This window comes from Oncorhynchus kisutch, unplaced genomic scaffold (assembly GCF_002021735.2).
Source record: "Oncorhynchus kisutch isolate 150728-3 unplaced genomic scaffold, Okis_V2 Okis02a-Okis13b_hom, whole genome shotgun sequence".
NCBI classification, from domain to species: domain Eukaryota; kingdom Metazoa; phylum Chordata; class Actinopteri; order Salmoniformes; family Salmonidae; genus Oncorhynchus; species Oncorhynchus kisutch.
In genome coordinates this window covers 2,986,343-3,000,833 of record NW_022261979.1, presented here as the reverse complement: position 1 = coordinate 3,000,833, position 14,491 = coordinate 2,986,343, and positions in this window count along the sequence as shown.

Sequence of the window (14,491 nt, the reverse complement as noted above, 5' to 3'; positions counted from 1 at the left end):
CCTCTCTTTCCCCTCCCTCCCTCCTCTCTTTACCCTCCCTCCCTCCTCTCCTTCCCCTCCCTCCCTCCTCTCCTTCCTCTCCCTCCCTCCTCTCTTTACTCTCCCTCCCTCCTCTCCTTCCCCTCCCTCCCTCCCTCCTCTCCTTCCCCTCCCTCCCTCCTCTCCTTACCCTCCCTCCCTCTTTACCCTCCCTCCTCTCTTTACCCTCCCTCCCTCCTCTCCTTCCCCTCCCTCCCTCCCTCCTCTCCTTCCCCTCCCTCCTCTCTTTACCCTCCCTCCCTCCTCTCCTTCTCCTCCCTCCCTCCTTCCCTTCCCCTCCCTTCCTCCTCTCCTTACCCTCCCTCCCTCCCTCCTTACCCTCCCTCCTCTCCTTACCCTCCCTCCCTCCTCTCCCTCCCTCCTTTTCTTCCCCTCCCTCCCTCCTCTCTTTACCCTCCCTCCCTCCTCTCCTTTCCCTCCCTCCCTCCTCTCCTTCCCCTCCCTCCCTCCTCTCCTTCCCCTCCCTCCCTCCTCTCCTTACCCTCCATCCCTCTTTACCCTCCCTCCTCTCCTTCCCCTCCCTCCCTCCTCTCTTTACCCTCCCTCCCTCCTCTCCTCTCCTTCCCCTCCCTCCCTCCTCTCTTTCCCCTCCCTCCCTCCTCTCCTTCCCCTCCCTCCCTCCTCTCCTTCCTCTCCCTCCCTCCTCTCTTTACCCTCCCTCCCTCCTCTCCTTCCCCTCCCTCCTCTCCTTCCCCTTCCTCCCTCCTCTCCTTACCCTCTCTCCTCTCCTTCCCCTCCCTCCCTCCTCTCTTTACCCTCCCTCCCTCCTCTCCTTCCCCTCCCTCCCTCCTCTCCTTCCCCTCCCTCCCTCCCTCCTCTCCTTCCCCTCCCTCCCTCCTCTCCTTCCCCTCCCTCACAAACCCTCACGTATGAATGTACGGGCACACAGACACATACTGTACACACTCACACAGGCGCGCATACATGTGAGGATAAAGACAAACAGTAAACACACACACATACTCCCCCTCCCCACCTTCTATCTATCAGGGATTTCCAGGGAAAGCCATCAGAGTTGGAAATCCTCCTTGGCAAGTGCAGCATTTCATCAAGGGTGAAGACTGACTGACTGACTGACTGCGTCCTGGCTATCAGAGATGTATCACTGGGTCTGATGAAGCCGTCAGCCTGCCTGGTCTCTGGCTGCGCGCACGCGGACGCACGCACACACGTACACACACACACACACACACACACACACACACACACACACACACACACACACACACACACACACACACACACACACACACACACACACACACACACACACACACACACACACACACACACACACACACACACACACACACACACACACACACACACACACACACACACAGCAAACCCATCATAAATAAAATAGTGAGCTGAGAAAGAGAGAGGTGCCTTTGTCACTGTTTATCTGCTCTGCTTGTCTTCCTCGTCCTTGATTTCCTCATCAGAAAATTGATGCACCCTTAAATTGAAGCGGAGGGTTTGACAGGAAATGGCTAGCATGATAACTGCACAGATTTCATCAGCCAGGGTCTCTCTCTCTCTCTCTCTCCAATTGTTGGAACTTTCAGCCAGATGACCTGTCATCCAGAACATCAGATAAACATGCACAGCTGGGACATCAGGGGGATGGGATCCAGCCAATAGCAGGGCTGCTAGGGAGAGAAAGAGTAGATAGTGGCGTGGAAGAAAGGGACATCATTATGAGTCTGTCTATCTGTGACCTACAATAGTCCTGCCCTTTCATACAGCGTGGGCTGTTGTTGTTGGTTTGTTCCTTAGAGTCCCTTCATTCTGGCTATGCATCAGTTTAGCAGCCCCTATAGCTTGTTGATAGTTTGTTAAAGAGCTTTGTTCAATAGTCTCTTAAATTATTTTAAGACTCTTATTTGATCCTGGATCACAACTGATTGTGACCCTAATTTTATTTCGTGAAAAAAGTCACATGAGGAGAAATATCTTTGTTTGATGAAACTTATATGCAATCATTGTGTTTCCAAATCTATTGACATGATGGTTCTGGCTTGAAATGGTTTGAAATGATATTGCTTTTGCTTTGTGCAGACAAGACAGAAGCTCAGAATCAAATTGCTCTGATTATCTGTGAGACAGAAGCTATGCAGTGTCAAACAGACCCAGTCAAAACTCTGCTGTTTATCTGTTGGTCTATTAACATTGTACTAGTAACTTACAGAGCTGAAATCTTTTGGCAGATGTGCAGAAGCTCATTTTCCCCATCAGCTATTATAGCATTATAAACACTTGGTTGGAGGGACATAAAAGATGTATATTTGTTGGACTGCATGGGAGATTCTTTTATTCTGATGAGAGAGAGAGAGAGAAACAGCTGTGCTGGCCTTACAATGCATTAAGTATTTCATCCCTTTTAGATGGTTAAATTGTGCATGAAATGTCGCTGGCGCTGGGCTCTCCCGAGCTGGACTGATTAGACAACATCTGTTACATGGGGAGAAATCCCTGTCTTTCCTAATTAGCTGTCAGCTTGCGCCTCCGTTGTGCCTGATGGTGCCGTGATCTGCCACAGGTTCTTCTCCTCATCCTGTCACCTGCCTGAGTCCTCCCCCCTCTCCCCCTCTCCCCCTCTGCATACCCTCCCCCTCTCCACTCCCCATGCCCTGCTCCCCTCTCCCATCCCTCCTCCCCTCTCCCTCCTCCCCCCCTCCACCCCTGTTCCCCTCTCCTCCCCTCCCCTCTCCCTCCTCTACCCCTGCTCTCCTCCCCTCTCCCTCCTCTACCCCTGCTCCCCTCTCCTCTCCCTCCTCTACCCCTGCTCCCCTCCCCTCTCCCTCATCTACCCCTGCTCCCCTCCCCCCTCCCTCCTCTACCCCTGCTTCCATCCCCTCTCCCTCCTCTACCCCTGCTCTCTTCCCCTCTCCCTCCCCTCCCCTCTCCCTCCTCTACCCCTGCTCTCTTCCCCTCTCCCTCCCCTCCCCTCTCCCTCCTCTACCCCTGCTCCCCTCCCCTCTCCCTCCTCTACCTCTGCTCCCCTCTCCTCACCCCCTCTACTGCCCACAGTCTCCCCTCTCCGCCCCTCTCGCTCCCCCTCACACACAGTCATCAGCTGTAATTAGTGAGCAGGGCTCCATACAAAGGAGCATGCTGGGGAACGAGGCCCAACCCCAAGCCCATCTGTGCTGCTCTGTCATCAGCCACCACGAGGCACACTACTTCTCACACGGTGGTGGCTCTCCTCGCCTCTAACTCCTCTCCTCTATCTCCTGTCCTCTAACTCCTCTGACTCCTCTCCACTAACTCCTCTCCTCTAACTCCTCTAACTCAACTAACTCCTCTATCTCCTCCCCTCTAACTCCTCTAATTCCTCTCTCATCTCCTCTAACTCCTCTCCTCTATCTCCTCTAACTCCTATATCTCCTCTAACTCCTCTCCCCTATCTCCTCTAACTCCTCTATCTCCTCTCCTCTAACTCCTCTATCTACTCTCCTCTAACTCCTCTATCTCCTCCCCTCTAACTCCTCTAATTCCTCTCTCATCTCCTCTAACTCCTCTCCTCTAACTCCTCTAACTCCTCTAACTCCTCCCCTCTATCTCCTCTAACTCCTCTCCTCTAACTCCTCTCCTCTAACTCAACTAACTCCTCTATCTCCTCCCCTCTAACTCCTCTAATTCCTCTCTCATCTCCTCTAACTCCTCTCCTCTAACTCCTCTCCCCTATCTCCTCTAACTCCTCTCCTCTAACTCCTCCCCTCTATCTCCTCTAACTCATATATCTCCTCTAACTCCTCTCCCCTATCTCCTCTACCTCCTCTCCCCTATCTCCTCTACCTCCTCTCCCCTATCTCCTCTAACTCCTCTCCCCTATCTCCTCTACCTCCTCTCCCCTATCTCCTCTAACTCCTCTCCCCTATCTCCTCTACCTCCTCTCCCCTATCTCCTCTAACTCCTCTCCCCTATCTCCTCTACCTCCTCTCCACTAACTCCTCTAATTCCTCTATCTCCTCTATTTCCTCTAACTCCTTTATCTCCTCTCCACTAACTCCTCTATCTCCTCTATCTCCTCTAACTCCTTTATCTCCTCTCCACTAACTCCTCTAATTCCTCTATCTCCTCTCCTCTAACTCCTCTATCTCCTCTCCACTAACTCCTCTAATTTCTCTAACTCCTCTCCTCTATCTCCTCTAATTCCTCTCTCCTCTGACACCTCTATCTCCTCTCATCTATCTCCTCTCCTCTAACTCCTCTCCTCTATCTCCTCTCCTCTAACACCTCTCCTCTATCTCCTCTCCACTAACTCCTCTAATTTCTCTATCTCCTCTAACTCCTCTCCTCTATCTCCTCTATCTCCTCTCCTCTAATTCCTCTCTCCTCTAACATCTCTATCTCCACTCTTTTATCTCCTCTCCTCTATCTCCTCTCCTCTAATTCCTCTCTCCTCTAACATCTCTATCTCCACTCTTTATCTCCTCTCCTCTATCTCCTCTCCTCTAATTCCTCTCTCCTCTAACATCTCTATCTCCACTCTTTTATCTCCTCTACTCTATCTCCTCTCCTCTAACTCCTCTCTGTTACGGCTCTCGTTGGTGGTAGGAAGTGTAGGCCAAAGCGCAGCGTGGAAAGTGTTCATGACTCTTTTATTCAAAAAAACTCTAACAAAAATAACAAAAGCTAAAGCGAACAGTTCTGTCAGGTACAGACACTAAACAGAAAACAAGATCCCACAAAACCCAAAAGGAAAATGACAACTTATATATGATCCCCAATCAGAGACAACGATAGACAGCTGCCTCTGATTGGGAACCACACTCTGCCAAAAACAAAGAAATAGAAAACATAGACTTTCCCACCCGAGTCGCACCCTGACCTAACCAAACATAGAGAATAATAAGGATCTCTAAGGTCAGGGCGTGACACTCTCACTCCTCTCCTCTAACTCCTCTATCTCCTCTCCTCTAACTCATCTCCTCTACCTCCTCTCCTCTAATTCCTCTATCTCCTCTCCTCTAACTCCTCTATCTCCTCTCCTCTAACTCCTCTATCTCCTCTCCTCTTCCCTCTCTCACTTTCTAAATCCCACTCTCTCCTTCTCTCAGTCAATCTCCCCCCCCTTCTCCCCAACCCCACCTGTGCTGAAAGAAAATCCATGTCAGCGGAGAGCGATTCATCTTGCTTTAATAAGGCCTGGACATCAGTAAATATTAAGTACACGGTGGACAGGAAGGATTGTCAGACAGCACTGTTTTCAGGTATTGACCAAGTGGAAGAAGAGATGGATGGAATGTGGCAGGAATCCATACGGACAAATGAAATTACGCGGAAGCCTCAACGAAACTTAAAAACAGACGACTGATGAAGCGTTGAGTTAATACTGTTGATTTGTTATGAATGTATAATTCTGTCTGGATTCATAACACCATTTCATATCCCCAACTCTCTCTCAGTCGTAGAATAGCAGTAGATGGTAGTTGGATAAGACCCACAGTTCAACACTATTACCTGACTAGTGATATTAGAGGCTTGTTCATATCATTACAGGGTTCTTCTATTATCTGGTACATTGACCTTCTTCTGTCTCCTCTTCATTCAGTGGACAATCACCTAGTGTACATGTCAATGCTTTAAGGACAACTCTCATAATAAACAGTCACACTATATGTTATGGCCCATTGATTCATTATAACAGTTAATCTATACCTCTTGATTAAAGTCTTCCCAAGGTCAAAGACACTGCTTTATCAAATAGCTAGCAGCATATTCTGATTTCCTAACCAGCAGCACCATGTGGTCTTATGGAGCGGTGTGCACCACTAATACCACAGTATTTATACTGACAATACACGAGTCCCAACTGACACCCTACTACCTATATAGGACACTACTTTAGACCAGGGCCCATAGGGGGAATAGGGTACCATTTGGAACACCCCCTCTGAGTGTTGATTTGTGCTCTGTGCAGTCTAGTTCGCTGGGATAACTAGAATTATGTTAAAGATGGTTTATTCTTGACATGAACCTTTCTCTAGACAAACAGGCTGAGGATTTAGATGACATTATAGTCCAGCCATTAAAGCTGCGAGCCAAAGAGACGGGGAACCACCTTGTTATGTATCGCCTCCAACTGTGCTACCTGGTCTGTTAAACAATCACTTCCTCCTTCCCTATCCTCCCATCAGCCTCTGTGTCTGATTGGATGTCTGATCAACACCCTGACTGACAGCATACACATCTGTCCCCATTGGCAATCTACCTGCAAGTTGAAATGGAGGGGCAGACAGACAGACGAGGGGTGGAACCGCTGGGTGAGGAGAGAGGAAGGAAGGAAGCAGGGTTTAAATGGTGCCTTAAGGCATGGAAGAAGAGGACAGCAGTAGTTAGAGAGCAGCTGTAATCACCAGACAGACAGGTAGCCTCAATTCATTACTGTCCTGACCATGCAGATGACTCATGAGATTGATCATAATAGGAGTTTATACATCATTTATACATCATTTCAAGGATTGATTGATTTAAAACCAATGAAATAGGTCTGTTTCTATGTTTCTTGCCCATTGTGAAGAATTGGGAGAGCATTGTGACAACAGTTTCCCGTTGTTCATTACTTCCTATTTGAGCCAGCAACAAGGGCAACCAACCTAGATCCAGCCCTGGGTTAGATAGAGTGGACAGTGTTCAATAGTTTTAGTTAGCAGAAACCAGTCACAATAGTAGTGGGTCGCAGTACTTCCTTGTGTTTCCAGAGATGTGGACAGGAAGGGTAGAAAGCAGAGATCCTGTTGCGCCAACAGGGATGTCATGGGGGACATTAACTAGTAGCTACCTCTGTCTCTCTGCCTGGCAGTGCCACGCAGATGCCAGCTGTACAGTGATGGCCATGCTGTCCTGATGCCCCTCAGATGGCACTAACCGTGCCAGGGAGAGGCCACGATACCTGGCAGAGGGCACACACACACATTAGCCCTGCACGCCAGTACCTTCCACTCAGACCAGGTGGGTTAATCTGGGGTTAATTCTATTGGGCCTCTCTAACAGGGAAAGATGTGAACGGAATGACAGCCATTTGGGGTGTGTGTGTGTGTGTGTGTGTGTGTGTGTGTGTGAGACAGCCATTTGGGGTGTGTGTGTGTGTGTGAGACAGCCCTTTGGGGTGTGTGTGTGTGTGTGTGTGTGTGTGTGTGTGTGAGAGACAGCCCTTTGGGGTGTGTGTGTGTGTGTGTGTGTGTGTGTGTGTGTGTGTGTGAGACAGCCCTTTGGGGGGTGTGTGTGTGTGTGTGTGTGTGTGTGTGTGTGTGAGACAGCCCTTTGGCTGAGTTCAGCACGTTTCACTCTATCTACAGGAATATTATAATGTACACACCCACAGCATGTCTCTCTGTCTGTCTGACTGGAGGGGGGGAGGGGGGGGCTTTCTCATCACCATACAGCTCATATTGCTGTGGGGAATAAAGATGCATTTTTGTAGCTGACTATTTGATTGATTGAAAGTATTTAGATGGGAAACTGTACAATTACAAAATGAATATTACAGTATTTGGGAAGAGTGATCACACCTGTGGGGCACATGCCATCACTTCTGTGTCTATCTATCATTCCTGCACTGTTGGTGAGGAGGGCTTGGATTTATTTGAATGAGGCGATGATCAATGGAAAAGTTATATGAGAGACAGAGCTAAACTAGTCTGAAATACCTTGGTGGAGTGAATAGGCAGGGTGTGCATGTGTGCGTGTGTGTGTGTGTGTGCGTGTGTGTGTGTGTGTGTGTGTGTGTGTGCGTGTGTATGTGTGTGTGTGAGATAGAATCATCAAAAACATCCTGATTTGAGGAATAATGATACGTATTAAAAGCCTCTGGCTTATTTAGTTTCATTTCACCTTTATTTAACCAGGTGGCCAGTTGACAACACCTTTATTTAACCAGGTGGCCAGTTGACAACACCTTTATTTAACCAGGTGGCCAGTTGACAACACCTTTATTTAACCAGGTGGCCAGTTGACAACACCTTTATTTAACCAGGTGGCCAGTTGAGAACAAGTTCTCATTTACAACTGCGACCTGGCCATGGATGATGTCATGAATGATGTCATGAATGATGTCATGGATGATGCCATGGACGATGTCATGGAAGATGTCATGGAAGACATCATGGATGATGTCATGGATGATGTTTCTAATATAACATCTATGATCAGTTAAGCATGTGAAGTACCAATTAACTTTTTGTAAATGTACCAGACCAAAATGTACAATAGGCCTATCTACACAGTCACACACAGCAGAGCACTGTTAAAGTCTCACTGCAGACTGTTAAAAGAGAGATATAGAGAGAACCAGTTATAAAATGAATATAAGGTTCAGATGTTTGAAGGTTCATTAAAACTGAACAAATGAATCCCCTCCAAAATAACATAACAATGTAAAAAAAATCCTTCAAGTGTTTTATTAGCTTTTGACAATGTGACAAAATATGTCTATCTTCCCATCTTTGATTAGTCCCTCACATGAGCAAATCTAAGGGTCCTTAGATAATAACTGTCAGAAACAGACTGGGCTTGACTTTGTCTGCCTCCATTCTCTCTGACAATCCCTCTACAAGGAGCCTTCATAACACAACACCACAGTAAACAAACATCCTTCATAACACAACACAGTAAACAAAGAGCCTTCATAACACAACACCACAGTAAACAACGAGCCTTCATAACACAACACCACAGTAAACAAAGAGCCTTCATAACACAACACTACACCACAGTAAACAAAGAACCTTCATAACACAACACTACACCAGAGTAAACAACGAGCCTTCATAACACAACACCACAGTAAACAAACATCCTTCATAACACAACACAGTAAACAAAGAGCCTTCATAACACAACACCACAGTAAACAACGAGCCTTCATAACACAACACCACAGTAAACAAAGAGCCTTCATAACACAACACCACACCACAGTAAACAAACAGCCTTCATAACACAACACAGTAAACAAAGAGCCTTCATAACACACCACAGTAAACAAAGAACCTTCATAACACAACACTACACCACAGTAAACAAAGAGCCTTCATAACATAACACTACACCACAGTAAACAAACAGCCTTCATAACACAACACCACAGTAAACAAAGAGCCTTCATAACACAACACCACAGTAAACAAACAGCCTTCATAACACACCACAGTAAACAAAGAGCATTCATAACACAACACCACAGTAAACAAAGAGCCTTCATAACACAACACCACAGTAAACAAAGAGCCTTCATAACACAACACCACAGTAAACAAACAGCCTTCATAACACAACACCACAGTAAACAAACAGCCTTCATAACACAACACCACAGTAAACAAACAGCCTTCATAACACTACACCACAGTAAACAAATAGCCTTTATAACACAACAACACCACAGTAAACAAACAGCCTTCATAACACTACACCATAGTAAACAAAGAGCCTTCATAACACTACACTACAGTAAACAACGAGATTTCATAACACTACACCACAGTAAACAAAGAACCTTCATAACACAACACCACAGTAAACAAACAGCCTTCATAACACTACACCACAGTAAACAAATAGCCTTTATAACACCACAGTAAACAAACAGCCTTCATAACACTACACCACAGTAAACAAATAGCCTTTATAACACAACACCACCACAGAAAACAAATAGCCTTTATAACACAACACCACCACAGTAAACAAAGAGCCTTCATAACACAACACCACAGTAAACAAACAGCCTTCATAACACACCACAGTAAACAAACAGCCTTCATAACACTACACCACAGTAAACAAAGAGCCTTCATAACACAACACCACAGTAAACAAAGAGCCTTCATAACACTACACCACAGTAAACAACGAGCTTTCATAACACTACACTACAGTAAACAAACAGCCTTCATAACACTACACCACAGTAAACAAAGAGCCTTCATAACACAACACCACAGTAAACAAAGAGCCTTCATAACACAACACCACAGTAAACAACGAGCCTTCATAACACAACACCACAGTAAACAAAGAGCCTTCATAACACACCACAGTAAACAAAGAGCCTTCATAACTCTACACCACAGTAAACAAAGAACCTTCAAAACACAACACTACACCACAGTAAACAAAGAACCTTCATAACACTACACCACAGTAAACAAACAGCCTTCATAACACAACACCACAGTAAACAAACAGCCTTCATAACACAACACCACAGTAAACAAACAGCCTTCATAACACTACACCACAGTAAACAAATAGCCTTTATAACACAACAACACCACAGTAAACAAACAGCCTTCATAACACTACACCATAGTAAACAAAGAGCCTTCATAACACTACACTACAGTAAACAACGAGATTTCATAACACTACACCACAGTAAACAAAGAACCTTCATAACACAACACCACAGTAAACAAACAGCCTTCATAACACTACACCACAGTAAACAAATAGCCTTTATAACACCACAGTAAACAAACAGCCTTCATAACACTACACCACAGTAAACAAATAGCCTTTATAACACAACACCACCACAGAAAACAAATAGCCTTTATAACACAACACCACCACAGTAAACAAAGAGCCTTCATAACACAACACCACAGTAAACAAACAGCCTTCATAACACACCACAGTAAACAAACAGCCTTCATAACACTACACCACAGTAAACAAAGAGCCTTCATAACACAACACCACAGTAAACAAAGAGCCTTCATAACACTACACCACAGTAAACAACGAGCTTTCATAACACTACACTACAGTAAACAAACAGCCTTCATAACACTACACCACAGTAAACAAAGAGCCTTCATAACACAACACCACAGTAAACAAAGAGCCTTCATAACACAACACCACAGTAAACAACGAGCCTTCATAACACAACACCACAGTAAACAAAGAGCCTTCATAACACACCACAGTAAACAAAGAGCCTTCATAACTCTACACCACAGTAAACAAAGAACCTTCAAAACACAACACTACACCACAGTAAACAAAGAACATTCATAACACTACACCACAGTAAACAAAGAGCCTTCATAACACAACACCACAGTAAACAAAGAGCCTTCATAACACAACACCACAGTAAACAAAAACATTCATAACACAACACCACAGTAAACAAAGAGCCTTCATAACACAACACCACAGTAAACAAAGAGCCTTCATAACACTACACCACAGTAAACAAAGAGCCTTCATAACACTACACCACAGTAAACAACGAGCTTTCATAACACAACACCACAGTAAACAAAGAACTTTCATAACACAACACAACAACACCACAGTAAACAAAGAACCTTCATAACACAACACCACAGTAAACAAAGAGCCTTCATAACACTACACCACAGTAAACAAAGAGCCTTCATAACACTACACTACAGTAAACAACGAGATTTCATAACACTACACCACAGTAAACAAAGAACCTTCATAACACAACACCACAGTAAACAAACAGCCTTCATAACACTACACCACAGTAAACAAATAGCCTTTATAACACCACAGTAAACAAACAGCCTTCATAACACTACACCACAGTAAACAAATAGCCTTTATAACACAACACCACCACAGAAAACAAATAGCCTTTATAACACAACACCACCACAGTAAACAAAGAGCCTTCATAACACAACACCACAGTAAACAAACAGCCTTCATAACACACCACAGTAAACAAAGAGCCTTCATAACACTACACCACAGTAAACAAAGAGCCTTCATAACACAACACCACAGTAAACAAAGAGCCTTCATAACACTACACCACAGTAAACAACGAGCTTTCATAACACTACACTACAGTAAACAAACAGCCTTCATAACACTACACCACAGTAAACAAAGAGCCTTCATAACACAACACCACAGTAAACAAAGAGCCTTCATAACACAACACCACAGTAAACAACGAGCCTTCATAACACAACACCACAGTAAACAAAGAGCCTTCATAACACAACACCACAGTAAACAAAGAGCCTTCATAACACACCACAGTAAACAAAGAGCCTTCATAACTCTACACCACAGTAAACAAAGAACCTTCAAAACACAACACTACACCACAGTAAACAAAGAACCTTCATAACACTACACCACAGTAAACAAAGAACCTTCATAACATAACACTACACCACAGTAAACAAAGAACCTTCATAACACTACACCACAGTAAACAAAGAACCTTCATAACACAACACAACACCACAGTAAACAAAGAGCCTTCATAACACTACACCACAGTAAACAAAGAACCTTCATAACACAACACCACAGTAAACAAAAACCTTCATAACACAACACCACAGTAAACAAAGAGCCTTCATAACACAACACCACAGTAAACAAATAGCCTTCATAACACTACACCACAGTAAACAAACAGCCTTCATAACACACCACAGTAAACAAAGAGCCTTCATAACACTACACCACAGTAAACAACGAGCTTTCATAACACAACACCACAGTAAACAAAGAACTTTCATAACACAACACCACAGTAAACAAAGAGCCTTCATAACACTAAACCACAGTAAACAACGAGCTTTCATAACACTACACCACAGTAAACAAAGAACCTTCATAACACAACACCACAGTAAACAAAGAACCTTTATAACACAACACACCACAGTAAACAAAGAGCATTCATAACACAACACCACAGTAAACAAATAGCCTTCATAACACACCACAGTAAACAAAGAGCCTTCATAACACAACACCACAGTAAACAAACAGCCTTCATAACACTACACCACAGTAAACAAATAGCCTTTATAACACAACAACACCACAGTTAACAAACAGCCTTCATAACACTACACCACAGTAAACAAATAGCCTTTATAACACAACAACACCACAGTAAACAAACAGCCTTCATAACACTACACCACAGTAAACAAATAGCCTTTATAACACAACAACACCACAGTAAACAAACAGCCTTCATAACACTACACCACAGTAAACAAATAGCCTTCATAACACAACACCACCACAGTAAACAAATAGCCTTTATAACACAACACCACCACAGTAAACAAAGAGCCTTCATAACACAACACCACAGTAAACAAACAGCCTTCATAACACACCACAGTAAACAAACAGCCTTCATAACACTACACCACAGTAAACAAAGAGCCTTCATAACACAACACCACAGTAAACAAAGAGCCTTCATAACACAACACCACAGTAAACAAACAGCCTTCATAACACACCACAGTAAACAAAGAGCCTTCATAACACAACACCACAGTAAACAAAGAGCCTTCATAACACAACACCACAGTAAACAAACAGCCTTCATAACACAACACCACAGTAAACAAACAGCCTTCATAACACAACACCACAGTAAACAAACAGCCTTCATAACACTACACCACAGTAAACAAATAGCCTTTATAACACAACAACACCACAGTAAACAAACAGCCTTCATAACACTACACCACAGTAAACAAATAGCCTTTATAACACAACAACACCACAGTAAACAAACAGCCTTCATAACACTACACCACAGTAAACAAAGAGCCTTCATAACACTACACTACAGTAAACAACGAGCTTTCATAACACTACACCACAGTAAACAAAGAACCTTCATAACACAACACCACAGTAAACAAACAGCCTTCATAACACTACACCACAGTAAACAAATAGCCTTTATAACACAACAGTAAACAAACAGCCTTCATAACACTACACCACAGTAAACAAATAGCCTTTATAACACAACACCACCACAGTAAACAAATAGCCTATATAACACAACACCACCACAGTAAACAAAGAGCCTTCATAACACAACACCACAGTAAACAAAGAGCCTTCATAACACAACACCACAGTAAACAAAGAGCCTTCATAACACTACACCACAGTAAACAACGAGCTTTCATAACACTACACTACAGTAAACAAACAGCCTTCATAACACTACACCACAGTAAACAAAGAGCCTTCATAACACAACACCACAGTAAACAAAGAGCCTTCATAACACTACACCACAGTAAACAAAGAGCCTTCATAACACTACACCACAGTAAACAAACAGCCTTCATAACACTACACCACAGTAAACAAAGAACTTTCATAACACAACACCACAGTAAACAAACAGCCTTCATAACACACCACAGTAAACAAATAGCCTTTATAACACCACAGTAAACAAAGAGCCTTCATAACACAACACCACAGTAAACAAACAGCCTTCATAACACACCACAGTAAACAAAGAGCCTTCATAACACAACACCACAGTAAACAAAGAGCCTTCATAACACAACACCACAGTAAACAAAGAGCCTTCATAACACAACACTACACCACAGTAAACAAATGACACTTTATTCTCCATCACCCCCCCCCCCCCCCCCCCCAA